General features: G+C 35.8%; 1 protein-coding gene across 3 annotated transcripts in view; it reads right to left on the reverse strand.

Moving 5' to 3' along the window:
• Positions 1 to 17,141, reverse strand: part of vnc (GNAT family N-acetyltransferase vnc) — an 88,627-nt gene that overhangs the window by 35,778 nt on the left and 35,708 nt on the right. The gene's annotated exons all lie outside the window — the stretch shown is intronic.

Below are 17,141 nucleotides of genomic sequence, written 5' to 3' on the forward strand. Positions count from 1 at the left end.
AAGGAAGCCGTTACAGTTGAGATTCTTTAAAATGTTAGAGGTTCTCTTTTGTAGAGAGTTTAATGGGTTTTTTGAAATAATTTTATACGTCGATTTATCAGACAGTAAATTATGCATTCTTTCCGTATAGTCACTTTTTTTGAGACAAACCGTAACGTTGCCTTTGTCAGCAGAGGTGAAAAATATATTGGGATTTTTGTTTAGAAAATTTTTTGTTGATTTTAAATTTTTTGCATATTGGCGGTCCTTTCTAGAAATAGCTGGCTTTTGTTTACAAGCATTAACCAAATATTGAGATAATTTGTCACGGATTTCGGTCTTCACTCGATCGTTCGTATCGAGGTGTGAGAGACCAACTTCTAGGTTTTTGATAATACATAAAAAATCGCGTTCACGAAAAGATGATGGGAGATTGAAATTCGGTCCAAGAGATGCAATTTCGGCGACATCTTTAGGAATGGCTATATTCGTTAAATTGTGTATTGAATCATTACTACTGGTTGTGGTGTTTGTTTTCGGTAAGATTTTTTTAAATTTTTTATGTAACGTATGATTAGATCTTCTGTAGATGGTATTTTGTTTGATGTTGACAAATTTATAATGTCGTTCACGAATATTGTAGTCTAATTGTAATGACGCGATGTGATTTTTTAAACGGGAAATTGAGTTTTGCAAAAATCTAATATGTGTGTTAATGTCGCTAATTTCGAAGTTTATAATTTTCTGACAGAAATGTAAGGTACTTTTGTTGAAATCGGCATATCTCGGTTTGCAACGGAAATTGACACTTGAACACTTATTGTAGAGGTCTTTTATGTGGTTAGGAAGTACCCTCGCGTACCTGCATTTGAGTAAAAATCTTCGTTGTGCTATACTGGTTGATAGTTGTATGTGCAGGTCCTTCCAGCGTTTTAAAGCATTGGAGGTACCTCTCATAAGGAATTTCACGTCAAACCGTACAGTCCAAAAAATTTTTAGTTAAAAATAAAAGTTTATCAATAGTAATTTATTAATATTAATGGTAATTTTGTGCAAACTCAAAAATTATTCTCTGTTTTCATCGGGCATTACACCCACCTACTTACGCTCTGTTCATGTGTACGATTGCGTGCGAGCCTTTAATTAAAATATAATTGCGGCAAACCTGCATTCACAAGCAGTACGTGCAGAACTGTAGCTTAAAAGAAGGGTTTTATGATTTTATTAGACAATTCAGCATTCGGTACTGTTAGATTACAAGTATCAGCAGGAAGCCACCATGTGATATGTGTGCCTGTATCAGTCTTTAAGTATCTATATGCAAGTTCACGACAGGCAGCGTTGCACGTTCAGTTCTGTTCCGGCTGTCTTAAGGCCCATACGCAAGACTGACCAATGCGGTGACAGATTTTCATAATTAGGGTGTTTATTAATTTATCTGCAAGTATAATGTTCTGATTCATAAAAGGGGGTCCAACTTGCTGAAATCTTGACTTTCGAATAAAATGCTTATCAGGTTATATAGGCCGAGTTTTGGCGGTTGTCAGGCTCTTGCTGATATTTTTTTTCTCTGTGCCACGGCGGCTGCACATAAGATAAGCCAATAAGATAAGAACACCCCCAAGCCCAGAAGGTTACTTATTAAAGACGACCTGGACGCTCCATTTGGGTCGGAGAACACAGAGAACCCGTCGGAAGATCGAGAAAACGAAGTTAGACTTAGTTCTCGGCAAGCTCTATTCAGAATTAAAGATGAAATGATCATTATATGCATTGGATGATACTGTTGGAATTTCTCTATTCTATCAGAAAATGACCTCGAAGATCATTAAAAGTAACATTATAATTAATTATATCAAAGGCTCTTATTACTTAAAGACAGCGCACTACTTTAATTCAAAAGATTTGCTGAATTAACTGAAAGATGTTAAGAGACATGATACCAACTTGCCGTCAAATGAAATCAGACGCGAGCTCTACAACTTTCGATACTTTCCCAGAAAAACAACAGCATTTGACTTCGTGGTCAAATGTAAAAAACTAGTCAGAAGTTACGAAAACTTGAAAGGGACGGAGTTCTTATTTGAGAAAGGGATACGTAATGCCTTTTATAATGCCGTGGTTGGTAATGTGTCGCAAGTTAAGATCCTTGAAGCTATCATAAAGACACGCAAGACAAAAGAATGACTTATGAACGACTGAGATCATTTTTTTCAAAAGACTGAATCCAAACGTTAACAAACCAGGACTGTGACAGGAGCAGTAAACATAACAGCTGTGCAAGTTACCAGCCCAGCTTTACCCATAATAACGTCTGCTGATAAACAGTCATCACTCCTACAGCTACTCAGCGGAGGAAGGGTTGCGGAAGTGCTACTCCTGCAACAGACTGAACCGCAATCTTGCAGAGCGAAAGAGGCACTGCAGAGGCACTTCGTCGGGTGAGAGGAAAAAACTCAATAAGAATTTTAAGCGTCGCAATAAACAAAACATTCTTGAAATCAAAACAACTCAATAATAAAAAATGAGAATGAAGGTGAGAGTAATAATAAGAATTACAAACAACAGAAAAAGGATAATGACAGTACTATTAACAACTGTAAAATTAATAACGAAAACAAAAATTAAAGGAAAGGCGTATACACCAATAGGACCAGTCAAGACACTTCAAAGACTGATTAAAAAGGCAATACTACTTTCATACTGAGCTTAAGCCTCTTTAACGTTCTTAAGATCTATGAAAAAAAAAGATAAATATAAAAATATAAATTGGTATATTTACGACTGGTATTACAAGTTGAAATTATGATAAAACAGGTAAAATTAAATATGCACACAGTAATGCTTTGGCAGTTTTGAAAACGGAAGAGCAAGGCAAGATCATTGGTAGAAAAAATAATAATGTATTGTCTTTGAATAATGTGATTTGTTTTGAGTCTTAGACCGAAAACTTACTTACATTGAGAAAACTTGTAGATCTTGGTCTGGCTATGCACGTTGATAATAATAGAATTGATATTTTTGATCCCTTTTCAAAAGAGTCGTTCTGGTGATGGACGGTTAGAGAGAACCTTGGTTCAATACCACAAAGTGTCTACGATAAAAAGTTTAATACCTGTTGAACAGGACAGCAAAGGAGGCGAAAATGTCGGACAAACGAGTAAGTAGAAAACTACAGCATCTTGCTTGGAGAGTTTACAGACCCATTAGACAGACCCAATCAACAAAGCAGTATTGTGGCATGTACGGCTAGAATGTGATTTTCAGGCATATCTTAAGACTTTTCAAAGAATAAATTTCTTGACAATAAAGGCTTTAAGAACTTTGTCTTTGATCATACTATTTCCAGTTGTGAAGTGTGCCTGATGGCAAAATTCAATAAGCTCGCAGCTAAGACAGTAAGAACAAGAGCTTGTTCTCCTCTTCACATTATTCACTTGAACACCATGGGTCTCATAAGTCCGTTATCGTACCCCAAACGCTACAGGTATATGTCTGTCTTTGTGGATGATTATTCAAGGTTAGTCATGGCTTATCCCATAAAAGCTAAAAGTGAGTACAAGATACAGGGGCTTGCTTTGAAAAATTTTTGGCAAAGTGCAAGAAATCACTTGGGCTATGACGGTAAGGTTTGCTACCTTAGTTTTGATCAAAGCACTGAATTTCCCGGAGAGTACACTCGCAAGATGTTGGAAAGACTGCGGGCTGAGCTGAATATGAGCTGAGTACTTATGCATATAATTAAACGCTTTATAAGTCAAATACAATGAAATTTCCGCTGACAAATTTCGCACTGAACAAAAAAATCGACATCAACCAAATAAAACGATTTGGCTATCTAGGTTATATGAAAATACAGAGAAATTATTTAGCGAAATTCAGCTCAGCAGCTCAACACATCATTTTGGTAGACTACATAGTCACGACTTTTATTGTCATGAAGCCTATAGATGGAAAGTTTTACGTGAAATTTAACGAAAGACTTGTGTACAAAGACAGACATTTAAAGACTGATATATTTAATTGGGAACTAGGTACACTGAGAAAATTAATAATGATAGCTGGCTTTTAAAATTTAATAATGAAGTTAAAGAGAGTTCAAAAACGGAGGGAGAAGTTATCAAACGGAAAAGAGGACAACCATCTAAAAAATCAAACATTAAAAACACGTTAAAAATTCATTGGCGAAACGGAAGAAATTAATATACAATATGAGTTTTTTAAGCCTGCAAGTAGCAAATGACATAAACGAACACATTAGTTTTGAACAAAAAGATATATTAAAATGGACAAAAGACTGCACTTTAACTCGATCTTAAGATGAAGTGTACCACGCGTTACTAACTATGATTTACAAGGATCTGATCAACTATCAGGAAGCCATAATGTGTGAAATTAGCGCAAAATGGTAGAAAACAATGAAGGAAGAACTAAGATCACGTAATTCTAACAAAGTATCAAAAGTTGCTGACGGTAAGGGCAGAAAAACAAACATTATTAATTCTCGATGGGTTCTGAAAAGGAAAGAAGACTATTCAGAAGACATGAAATACAAAGCCAGATTAGTCATCAGTGGATTTAAAGACAGAAATAAATATTACCTGCTGGAGACTTATGCTCCAGTCTCTCGGCTGGCAGTGATAAGAGCTTTTCTGACAGTAATAAGCAAATCCAATCTTGAAACACGACAGCTAGATGTAAGGACGGCGTTCTTGAATAGCAATGATGAGATAGACATGGAGCTACCGGACTATCCCTGGCGCTCAAGAATTGAGAAAAATGAAGGTATGCAGGTTGGAAAGTTACATTGCAGGGAGCCGTGGGGGAGTGTGACCAGTCCCACCAAAAAAACTATATAGTATAGGGGTGTATATATATATATATACATACATACGAAAATTAAAATCTCAGTGTAAATACATACATACTTTCTACCTCACTTTCTACTCACGTGATACTTACAATGTTAAGTGTAAAATGCGTGTTTGAATACTGCAGTGATGAGTGAGTAAGCGCCATGGCTGATAATGATCCAGTAGCACAGATTACAATATCTACAGTACTAATACAGGCGTTTACATCTGGAGTATCTATTTGGAGTCACTAGTTCCAGATTTGAAAGAGCCTTTAAAATTTTGAAGATAGGCGAATGAGAAAAAAATCCATACATAATATATTATACAGGAGAGTCTGCTTTTAATAAATTTCGTGATCATTCGGGATGGCCCATACTATAAAACTTAAAAGAGAATAGTTGATATATTGCAAGATTTATACGAACCAACGGCTTTAGAGATAGCCAAGAACTTTCAGTTCAATTCAAGGACATCTTCAACAGCAAGCTGGTGAAGATGTCAGATCTTTTGCCAATGCTTTAAATGAGTAACGCATTACGTTTAACTTTCTATTTTTCAAGAATATGGCTTTACATAATCGGTTCGTTTACGAATTGACTAATAGACGCATTTAAAGTTGGTTGCTTGAGACAAAGGATTTAACTTTTACGAAAGCCCTACAGACCGCACTAGCAATGGAATTATCCGGAAAAAACCAACAGATTACAGCACACTACTAGTTCGGTGACTATTTTCATTCTACAAATAAGAATATTAAGAAGAACGTTCATAAGACTCCGAGCTAACCAGAGCTGTAAGCAAGGATAACAAATACTGAGAAAAATACAACAGTGCTTACTGTTTCAGATTCTCAGGGCCTTGTAAAGCCAGTAAATGTAATTTGCCTCTTAAAAATATTTAAAAATTTGGTAAAAAAACTAGTCACATATAAAGGGTTTGTTTTAAAAAAATTCTATACATGAAATTCAAGAAGATAAATACCTGACAGATTTGAGTGACGAAGAAGAAGAATCTTCCAGTAAGAAGAAAATTTTTAACATAGAAAAAATTTACTTGAAACACTATTCAAGAAGAGAAAAATATTTCAACACTCTTGCTGTAAACAGTAAATCCACACATTTCAAAGTAGACAATGGAGCAGCTGTCACACTCGTGCATAAGGATAAAGAACTGCAGCTGGTAAATAAAGGCGAAATATATAAAAAGAAATTACGTTTAGTCTCTCATTGCAAATGGCAAGTTACTCTATTGGTTCTTATGGTAGTAAAAGTGTGCGTCGATGATCATTATTTATTGCTATTGTTATCACTATTTATCACTATTGTTAAATATTGATGTATCTCACGTCTATAGAGAGCCGTTACTTTGTCGTAAGTGGAGTCGACAGTTGATAGCTTGTTAAGGTGTAGATTTTCAGGGAATTTTTTTGATACTGTTAACGCAGCAGAAAACTGCTGCAACACTTATGATAGCTTTTTGGTGAAAGGTCGTTTTCAAAACACTTGACAAATTTAACATTAAATTAAATAAATTTTAGAAGATATCGCATATTGCGGTTACGTAATTGGACGTGAGTATATATATCAAAAGGTAAATCGAAAATGGATGCTATTGTTAAAATGCCGAGACCACGCAACATAGACATTGCGAGCATTTATCGGTATGATCAATTATTACGGTATATATAAAAAAACCTCAGTTTAATATTACAACCCCTATATGAACTATTCCGTAGCGGCAGTAAATTTGTACAGTCCAATCGTAAGGAAGAAGCTTTTGTAACAGCAGAAAAAATTTATTAGCGAAAAATGACTTGCTTTTTTATAACCCCAAACTTCCATTAATTTTAGCTATCGATGTTAGCCTATCTAGGGTTGGTGCTATTCTCTCCATCGTTATTTGAAAGGATCGGAGCGCACAAGTCAGTATACATAAAAAAAACTCTGTGATACACAATGCAATTACAATTAGATTGACGAAGAAGGTTTTGCAATAGTGTAGGGTGTTGAAAAATTATATCAGTGGTATTTCGAAACAAATTCACTTTAATCACTGATCATACATACTTAACACAAATTTTTGCTAAAAATGAAAGTCTACTTATTTTTACAGCAATACGCCTGCTACACTACGCGATATTTTAACGCGATTTTCCATTTGAAAACTGTGGTACACTACTACCTCCAAAAGACACTTGGAGCATGGTACCGCAGGATTTCATGCTAGAACCGGAGTTACTAGTACCTGAAGATAAAGGGGTGATATTAGACAAATTATGTAAAACTATTGAAGTTTATTAATGGGAGACTCATTTTTTATTAATTTCTAAAAGTTTAAGGCACTTAAATTAACTGAACTTTGTACAGTGGAAATGATTTATAATAAAAGCAATGGAATAAACGATTAATATACATTGACCATTGAAATTCGATACTTTGATATCATTCGATCCTTATGATAAAGTATTGATACTGTTATAAGCGGCCTGTAGGGGTGGGCTGCTTATCACTGAGAGGAGAAGTTGAAGAGGACTGATATCCTTGTCTAGAAAGTCTAGCCGCTCCTTCAATCCAAATAACGATTAGCGATGATGATATCGCTCTTGAAGTTGCGGATGTGGTTGGTATGTTGGCCTCGTCGTAGTCTGGATCATCATAGGCGTGTCGTGATTGGGCCGTTATGGTCTTTAATGGTTTTGTCACTAGGGTTATTGTTGCGTAGTTTTTTTTTTCCAAATTATTTTATTGACTGTAATTACACATATCCTTTCTTTCTACCCACGACGAGATTGCTTAACTTCGGCTCAATGATCCTCACGTTGCCTGGATGCCTCAGGATCCTGTGGTGGCAGCAATACTTGGACCACACTCCGTATGAGAGGTTTAGGACTCTCTAACGGTTCGGGACTAGTGGCCAGCGAAGGATATTCGAAGGGGGCGGCCTTCTTGGTGCAAAGGCACTCGAGTTAGTCAGGGCGGTTCTGACCCTCTGGGTAGGGTCACTTCTTATAAGATTTGGGGGGGGGGGGTGGAGGTTACTTCAAAGAAGTCCTCCGAAAATTGTATGGGGTCTCGGGTAGACTTTCTTGGAAGGAAGTCGAGGGAGGTGACAACGACGTATCCTTGGGAGAGACACTCGTCGATACGTTGGCCTGGGGTCAATTATCTCCACTCCTGGTTGGGGGTGGAGACGTTATGAGCACCCAAGATCGAGAAAAGAAAAAGGGAGAGGGGGATGGGTGAGAAAGAAAGAGAGTCAGAAGTTTACGTGCAGTGATGTTTATTGAATATGTACGATTTCTCTACCACTGCTTTCAGAACTTTGAACAGTTGGAAGAGGTGAGATTCATACAATACACGTATTTGTATGATCTAGGCAATCTCGTTCGGTCGTTGCTCAGCTCTTCATATGTACTATTAGCTTCTTTTTTACTTGCGACTGACAGTGGCCACCTAGTGAGCGATAAGTAGTACTAAGTACAAAGTTTGAAGTTAGAGCGGCACGCGAAAATTTAAAATTCAAATTTATGTAAGCGATTAAATTTAAAGATATTGATTATTTTAATAAAATTCTAATTATTAATAAAATAATACCCTGGATGGTAACAATAATTTGATTACAACCCTTTTCCAAGTATCGATACTCGATACCAATCCTTTTTTGGAGTATCGCATATCCCTAATTGCACGACAGCGATTTTGGCATGGTAAAAATGAAGAATCTGGCGCGAAATTACATGCAGTGACCAGGGATGGACCACGATATTGCGAGTCTAGCCAGAAATTACTCAGAATGCCAATTGTTGACAAATAATCAGAAAAATTTTATGTTCCCCGTAAGATTAGCTTTTGAGCCTTTTCAGTGCATGCATATTTATTTTGCAGGGCCATATCTAGATTGTTTTTTGTTTATTTCGGTAGACGCCCACACCAAGTAGCCAGAAGTACATATTATGCAGGATATGCTAACAGAAACTACGATTGGTCAACTCAAGAAAACTATTTCAACTAATGATATACCTTAAATAATCGTTTCAGATAATGGCAGAGCATTCACCGCAAATCGATTCCAAGAGTTTACGAACGAATTTGGTACTATACATAAATTCACAGTGACTTATTACGCCTTATCTGCAACGGACAATCAGAACGTTCACTCAGAAGTATTAAAAAAGCAGTCACGAAAGAGTCAAACCATACTGATTAAGAAGCAAAAATACAAAACGTTCTTTCTAAATATAGAATAATGCCTCATACTACAACCAAAAAAGTCACCATCTGAGTTGATGATCAATCATCATGTTAGGTATAAATTTAATATATTGATAAGTGAAAAGCATTACACTAATTTTAACAACCGTACTAAAGATGGCTATAATATTTTTTGTAGGGACAGAAAGTCATATCCAGAGGTTATTGGCTCCACAAATGATATGTAGCACCCCAGTCTGTGGCGAAAGTTGGAAACCTAGGGGGACGTTAGTGGGATCAAATCCAAATAGTTTATAGAAATCTTTAAACATATTAGGAATTAAGAATTTCATGGTTAAACATGAAGCATAAAAGTTACAAAAAATTTAATCATAAGTAAGTGCCTTTTCATCCCTTACAAATAAAAGCAGGAATTTTTATATTAGAGCCATAAAAAGTGTGAAGAGCCGGCAACAGTATGATGTATATATAGTATATAGTGAAACTAAACGATGCGTTCGCTGCTGCTCGGAGTTTTGCTCTCAGTGTTGCTATATATGTGTGATTAAGCAAATACAACAAATAATTCTTGCTTGAATTTGTCAGACTTTTAATGGCTAACATGACAGAAAGCCAGCAGTGACTTACAGAGAATAGAAACGAACTTACTAATAATTAAGTTTACTGCATGTTTTACGGTTTATGTATCATCATGAAAAGCGTACTTTTTTAGATACCTAAAAATATCTACAAACTACATGCATTTAATGTTACTGGCGTCTCTCCACGTTCCACTTGATCAACGCGATGGACGCTGACACACATTGATTTATCCGCTCTAAGTTCATTCTCAGATAGAGTAGTCAGATAAAGAAGCAGAGCATTGGACACCTATAATACAGAGTACTCCTTGAAGACGAAAGGGTTTGACGTGGACACAGATCAATTGCGGGTGGCCCCAACCGACCAAGTAGTGCCCAAACAGAAATCATGGGTGACTATTTCGTAAAGCCACAAGAAATATCGATGTCATCGTAAATCTTGAACCTCACCAATAGAAGGTGTTCGGTGACCTTAAGAAATCATCCCAAGCGCATAGCAACAAATGTTTTTTCAGCTTAACAAATTAGCAACAAATGAGCAACAAATTATACATATGTTCAAATATGAATGAGATCTTAATAATTGGCTTGAAAGTCATTCCAATAGTTGATAAGCAGCTTCAATCTAAGGTCGAGAAGACCCATGCTCTATACTTCAACAGTTTTGGTGGATTTAGTAAAGTCCGCGAGAAGTTTTATCCGGACTTTCTGCGTTTCCAGCACCGGGCACCAGCCTTCGTTATTCGTGGTGATTAATTATGTGGTGAGCTTGATGCTTATCTCTCAAGCGGTTTGTTGTTACTGGAGGTGAGGAATCGCACATGAGTCTGTCGACACGACCAGCCGCAAGCTGACGTGAACTTGAACAATGCTCAAGATTTAACTATGAAGCAGACTGCTATCTGCACCTTAAGGAGGCTTAGGCAATTTTTAATTAAATAATGGTTAGCTCTAAAATTGAATTGACTATCGTACTGCAATAAAAAACTGTGGGCCCAGAAATTAAATTGGTACATACACTTTGCTTATGAAGAATCTATTACTTTAAAATTTTTCTTACTATTACTTATACTCAGCTCTCCAATCAAACTGTTTGGATTTTAATAGATTTGAAACGAATAAATTTATACTGTAACAATGACATGAAATAGTGTCTTACTTATTTGTTTTTCAAAAAAGATTAGAAGACAAACAGTTGCATTTGCTCTAAAATTATGGAGTGTAAAAATATAAAAATATCTGTAATAACTGTAAGAGTAGTCACAAATCACAATTATCAAGATCGTGTGAAGTGCATCCAACGTAATTTATAAGATAAAATAGGGTTATTGGGACCGCTGTTTAACTGGAGGGAGTAATTGGACTGTTGTATTTGTAAGTACAAAGTAGGATTGTAGGTTAATCAATAATTACTTCTTGTTTGTAATATTCTTTATTCTGAGATTTGAAACTCGTCATGTATACAAAGATGAGGGACTAAACACGGAAAACCGTTCGGCCCAGTGTGCCGAGATCGTGCTGAGAACTCGCGCACACTTGTGCGCAGCCAGGTTCTGATTGGCCAAGCGTTTGCGCATCGTTCGAACGTCTAAAACTCGAAGACACAGCACGCAAACACCGAAAACATAAAATCCAAATACCTAATCTCCCATAACCCACTGCGTTAAAAGTTTTTTATGCTTTTTAGTGTAAAATATGAGTTTTATCTAATCTCAAGTAAGCAATCTTAATCAACCAAATAAAATTACTGGTTCTTAAATAACATTCTACCTATAATAGCATGAATCCCAAGCAGCGTAATCCCAGTATTCACTGCGCGCGCTTCTCTGCTGTTTTATCTGCTTGAAAAACCAACCAACTTCCAAGCCAGTATTCCTCAACGATCCAACGCGCTCGCTTGTCGGTGCTTTTGTTTATTACCTAATTCAAAAAAATTCCAAGCAGCTCATCCTTAGTTACCCAATGCAATCGTATACCTGGATTCATTATGAATTTAAACATAAGCGAAAACTTAACAAGCTAATTTCTAGAGTCTTGCCGCGCTTGCAGGCCCACGCTAAAAAGCTTTTCTTCAAAAATTAAGGAAAACTGAAATATCGCAGTAAGTACAATTAATATAAAACTATAATTTAAATGGAATCAACAAAAGCTTGAACAAGTAAAGGTTACGCTCTGGTACCTACTATAAACATATGTAAGTTTTAAGCACTATGGGTCACATTGAGTGGTTGCACGGTCATACTCAGTTGGATGCGCGTTATGTTTTGGACCTGAAGATCATGGGTTCAAGACCAAGTGTCAAAATTTTTTTTTTTTGTCATTTCATATGTTAAAGTACTTGATATTTATTTATTAATACATATTTATTTATTTATAAATTATAAAGTGCAGTAAATCATGCATGAATAAAAAACTCACTCCCTTAAGCAAATACGCAGGGTTCACTTATTTTTAAATACACTTATTAATCTACGTTTGAAGTAATTTATTGCTAGCTAACCAATACACTCTACTGCCTGAAATTTTATCTATTTCATTAATAAACAAAATTTCAAGCTTAGCCACGTTTTTTTTATGATAAGTATTTTAAGAATTAAGAGTCTTATCTTAAGTAATTTTAAGCGCTCGCTTCACTGCGCTTTTTTTTTACTTAATAAGTACTTAACAATTTTGGAGCATCATCCCAACTAATTTCGAGCGCTTGATTGTGCGCCTTAATGTATCCAATAAGTATTTAAAAACTCAGTAGCTTCATCTCCAGTAATATCGAGCGCTCGCTTCTGTGCGCTGTGATTTATGAAATCATAACTTTAAATATTGAGAGCCGCACACTGAGATACTGTAAGCATTCGCTTGTGTGCACTTTTATTAATTCTAAGCATACATTTATGATTAATATAAATATAACTAAATTATGTATTGAAATAAAAAATTTCTTACAAAGTTATCATTCAATATAACAAATATGTTAATATTATTTCATGTTTGTTGACGTTTGTCACGTTTTTGTATGTCATTATTGATTAGATAGGTTTCCACACCACCCGAGAGGTACTGTCTATGGCGCGTAGGATTTTTATTGAAACTGTTGTGTTTGTTGATGAAGTACTGCAATAAAAAAGTAGAGTTTTGATAGGTGAATGACTATAAATTAACTTAAATGGTTTGTTTATAAAAAAGTCTAATTTTGTTGATCTACACATTAGTTTTAATAGTAGTATTCCCTCGCCAAGAGACCTTTTTTTACATTTTTCTTATTTTTCATTATTTCGTTACTTTACAATAATACTGTTATTTTTAGTCAGTAATTTTTTAATACCTAGGAATTATTTTCCAACTAAAAAGATATCGAAGCCATAAAACCACTGAAACTTACTGCAAAAATACTGTCTCTCTTATCAAATAAGAACTTATTTTGAAATATAAGTATAATAAAAACCATAAAATACAATTAAGTGCGTAGAAAATTTACTTGGAGTACATATTAGCACTATTAAACTTATGAAAATGGTTTTGCGTTATCACCAAGTTTTCGTAATCAATATCACATGCCTTCCCATATGACTTTAAGAAGCATCGTGCATTAAGTAAGGTAACACTAGTTTGATTACTTTTTGATCCTTAATTTCATTTACAGCAGGTAATATACACGCGCAGCATAGGATTCGGAGGCTATTTTTCCTCCGTGTTTAAATGTTTGATGACAATGAGGCCCGTGCGTTTGTTCGAACCATATTTACATCAGGGAGCAGCTCCCGGTGCCCTTTTTTATACTCTAGAGCTATGTAACTCACGAAAATCCGAAATAAAATACGGAGCTGCTGATAGCTTTCCCGCGTATACATATAACTACAGTAGTGCTCGTATATATATAGGTAGAGCACGAGCCTCGTCTGTCACTTTTGACGTCTGCTTCGTTGTTGTGTGCATTGTGTTTTTGTGTTTTTTTTTTGTTTTAAGTTAACGTTAAAGACGATATGTATTCGGCAGAGATACGGGCTGAATCTTTGGGGAAAAAACGTTTGTGCAAAATTTCTTGTGCAGTCAACAACTGTACAAGTACATCAATAACTTCAAATGTAAGTTTACATGCGCTCCCTGTACCGAATCGTCGTTTTATTACTACAACAGATCATTTTGGCAATATATTTCGCATGGATCAGTTCGAAGCTTGGATAAAAGCAGTTAAGATAAAAAATACTACTCCTTTGACTAGAATATGCTCACTACACTTTCAAGAGAACGATTACAATTTACCAGGCAAGCGAAATTGGTGGTTGTATGTAATGTTTATATCTTAGATCATGAGAAATAATCTGTTCATATTTGTATTATAGACGCAGTAATACTCAAAAGGTGTTTAAAGAAAGATTTTATTGCATCTCGCAATCTGTCAAGTAAAACAAAAGATTTTAAAAGATTAGAGTCTGAGACAACACGACCAGAAAGAAGAAGAAATAGAGAACGTGCTTGGAAAATGAAAGAGCAAAACAATGTAAGTAAAGTATTAGAGAGTGGATCGCTGGATGAGACTAAAGAGTCATTGGACCAAAGAACGCCTGAAATACCGGAATCAGTAATTGAGTTAAGTCATATTGAAGTTGTTGAAATTGATTGTGCTCAACGTGAACAGTCGCAAAGTGAAGGAGTGTCTGGTACGAGTAATGAACAAGTGGAAATTGCACCATATGAACCATTTTTGCTTGAAAATGATTCTCTGCAAATGCACCTAAATTTTTGTGATGACCAGATATCATCAGTTCAGTTGTCTGAAGTCAAAATTAATTGTGACGTCCAAAAGCCACAATTTATTCATCTGATCAAAAGTGATCAGGAACTAAGTACCACTACTGGACTTCAATCTTTTCATATGTTAAATACTATAGTTCCATGCTATAAGCTGAAAGTAGGAGATCGGTTTGAAAAAAGTAGTGTAGTGATGAATAGTGAAGACAGAATCTTACTTACCTACGTCAAATTAAAACAAAATCTATTGTGCAGCTTTTTAGCAATTATTTTTAAAAGTGTCAGCCAACAGCTTTGTCAAAAAATTTTTACTGAAACTTTGACAATTTTGAGTGAGACTTTGAAAGTAGCTATCCCGTGGCCATCAAGAGATGAAATATGAAGTAATCTGCCCAAGTGCACACTTGGTGAATCATGTAATTGAAATAAATAAATTTTAAATTTTGCAACATTTTAGATAATAAAGGTTCATTCAAGGGTACCTGTATTTCATGACACTTTTTATCTGTTTTGGAATAAATCACAAAATAAACAATTTTCACATTTAACACAAGCACACTAAGCTGAACCTGCCCATAATATTTATGTTTGCTTTTCAAAATTTAATTTTTATTGTTTTTATTTAAGCACTTTCCAACTACGCTTGCTAAGGTTTCATCAATGCTTTTTGTTTTGCTGGAAACCGGACACTTGATTTCAAGTATCGCATAAGGCCTTTCATTGTCAAAAATGACTCCATATGGCGAGTAAGCAAGCCAAGGATTGACCTGGCTAATAATTAACCCAGTTTGTACAACTTTGAACTTTTCATGGGAACGTTCAAATTCTTGGCGAGCTTCTGCTTCTGTGATACAGCCATATTCCATGGCCTGAGTTTTATATGAAGAAGGAGTTTAGTATGAAGAAGGAGTTTTGTATGAAGAAGAAGTCCGTAACATATCGAGCCAGTTATACGATATTGTATTTCTTCTATCCATTTGGCGTACCAGTTTCTGGTATTTTCACATATACTTAAGCCGTCTTTTTGGAGATTAGCCAAATTATCTTGACAACATTGCTGCAATTCATTAACTACCTTCAACTGGCTTAAGCTTTCCATAAAATCGCTGTTTTGGTTCTCGAAAATTAACTTAAAGTACTGCCAATCTGATTCTGTAAACTTGTTTTCGTCAACAACTATCACTTTGTGACTTCTTCTTTTAGATATCATAATAGATGCATCTGGTAAATTGTTTTTTATCACGTTTTCAATTACAGTATTATTCAAGTCATTTAGTTTGAACGGCAAGTGTTTTCTTTTATTTGAAGACAGACAAACATGCTGGTCCAGAGGTAATGGATTATAGTTGATCAATGATTCATCGTGAATTTTTTTCCACTCACAGGCATCGTCAGTACTGGACAGCTTAGGGAGGTGATCACAAATCCTAAAAATTTTATTAAATAAGAGAACAACTAAATATGTGCACATGAAGTGTACAGAGGTTATGTTTATGTTATAAAAAAAGATACTTATAACAATATATCCAGCAAAACTGCCAAAATATGTTTACATCGTTCAGAAAGACCAGCTTTGCAAGAACATTTGAAGACGCTGATCTTACCGTCTTGGGCAATCGAGCCAGTAATTTCATGCGGTTTCTCTCGCAGGTTAGAAGTTTGTAAACACAAAGCTTTAGTTTTTGTTGGCGTTTCATTTACATAGCTTCCGCATTTAATGATGTGCCCCGCTTGTAAAACTCTCTCTCCTTCAACAAAGTTTCTTTGCTTCTCATTGTTCCCCGCGTAATCAAGAATATTTTGCTTACTCAACATTTTTACGAGTACACAACGAAGCAAACGTCAAACGTCACAGACGAGGCTCGTGCTGTACCTATATATTTATGAGCACTACTGTAGAGGTATGTATACGCGGGAAAGCTTTCAGCAGCTGCCTATTTTATTTCGGATTTTCGTGAGTTACATAGCTCTAGAGTATAAAAAAAGTGCACTGGGAGCTGCTCCCTGATGTAAATATGGTTCAAAAAAACGCACGGGCCTGATTGTATCAAACATTTAAACGCGGAAGAAAAATAGCCTCCGAATCCTATGCTGCGCGTGTATATGCGTTGACTCTTCCGCGCCATGTTGAATTTATTACCCCCTCCAGTGGCCCATATTACATCCCAATAGGAACGGGCTGTGATAAATCTGTAAGTAGGAAAATTTGTTGCCCGTTTATAGCTGAAAGGTTTTACTTTTGTTATTTTTCTACCAATCCTTGATGTGCCTAAAATCGGAAGGGCTCTTTTACCGCATATCAAGCCAGCAGCGCAACTCGCGTATTTCGAGATAGACACGGGCTGGGATAAATCTGTGAACGGGAAAATTTGTTGCCCGTTTGTTGCTGTAAGGTTTTACTTTTATATATTTTGTGGCCAATCCCACAGGGGCCCACAGTCGGAGGGGCTCTTTTACTGCATATCAAGCCAGCAGCGCAACTCGCGTAATTCGGGAAAGAAACGGGCTGGAATGAATCTGTAAACGGGAAAATTTGTCGCCCGTTTGTTGCTAAAAGGTTTTACTTTTATGTATTTTGTTGCCGATCCAACAGAGGCCTAAAATCTTATGGAAATACAAAGTCAGAGCGGTAACACTCTAGTGAATAAAAAAGGCTTTTAATCGAAGTAAGATTCAAATATCTTGTCAATGAGCTATGCTTTATTTTGTACAGAAAAGACTTTTAATTTTTTAACTTAGCATTTTTTTGTGTTTTAATGATTGCAGTG

Source organism: Copidosoma floridanum, unplaced genomic scaffold (genome assembly GCF_036245765.1).
Source record: "Copidosoma floridanum isolate Cflo_tuat_1 unplaced genomic scaffold, Cflo_Japanese_pri ptg000020l, whole genome shotgun sequence".
Classification (NCBI taxonomy): Eukaryota; Metazoa; Arthropoda; class Insecta; order Hymenoptera; family Encyrtidae; genus Copidosoma; species Copidosoma floridanum.